Consider the following 615-nt stretch of genomic DNA (forward strand, 5'->3'; position numbering starts at 1 on the left):
TAAAATTATGGAGAGACTCTCTGGATTGAAAACTAAACTAGACAGCTTTAGTTAAACACTAACGATATAAGAAAACACATATACAATTTATATACAATATGTTCAGGAATGTGCAAAAGCCTCTCGCCTTCCCCCACCCCCAGCAACTCCCACAGCACTCCCCTGAGCTGGGAACAGTCCCGAAAAGACCCAGACCGCTGCCAGAGATAGCAGCAGAACAGACAGAAGCTGAGGGTAGAGTGATGAGGGTCAGGAATGCACGAGCCTAGGGGTCAACGGTGATGGAAAGATGGAGTCCTCCCTGGACGCTGGCCATGGACGGAAGAGAAGAGAAGAAGAAGCAGGCAGGAAGTTGTCTTCTGTGATCTCTGACCTTCCTCTGAGCTTATGTAGATATATGGAATGGAATACTTTGGTCAATTTTGCTGTCCATCTAATCCAGCCTCCCCTACAGGGGTGTCTGACCTGGCAGAGCAAAGACGTGATCTTGGAATCTCGGCAGTAACATAAACATTCCAGTGTTATCAGTCCACTAGCTGGAACACTTGCTGCTAGTTAAAAGAGAGCTTACTGAAGGAAAAAAAAAAGTCAGTAAAAGGAAAATTGGCTTCATCC

The sequence above is a fragment of the Chaetura pelagica genome, unplaced genomic scaffold (assembly GCF_000747805.2).
Source record: "Chaetura pelagica isolate M959 unplaced genomic scaffold, ChaPel_1.0 scaffold1099, whole genome shotgun sequence".
Classification (NCBI taxonomy): domain Eukaryota; kingdom Metazoa; phylum Chordata; class Aves; order Apodiformes; family Apodidae; genus Chaetura; species Chaetura pelagica.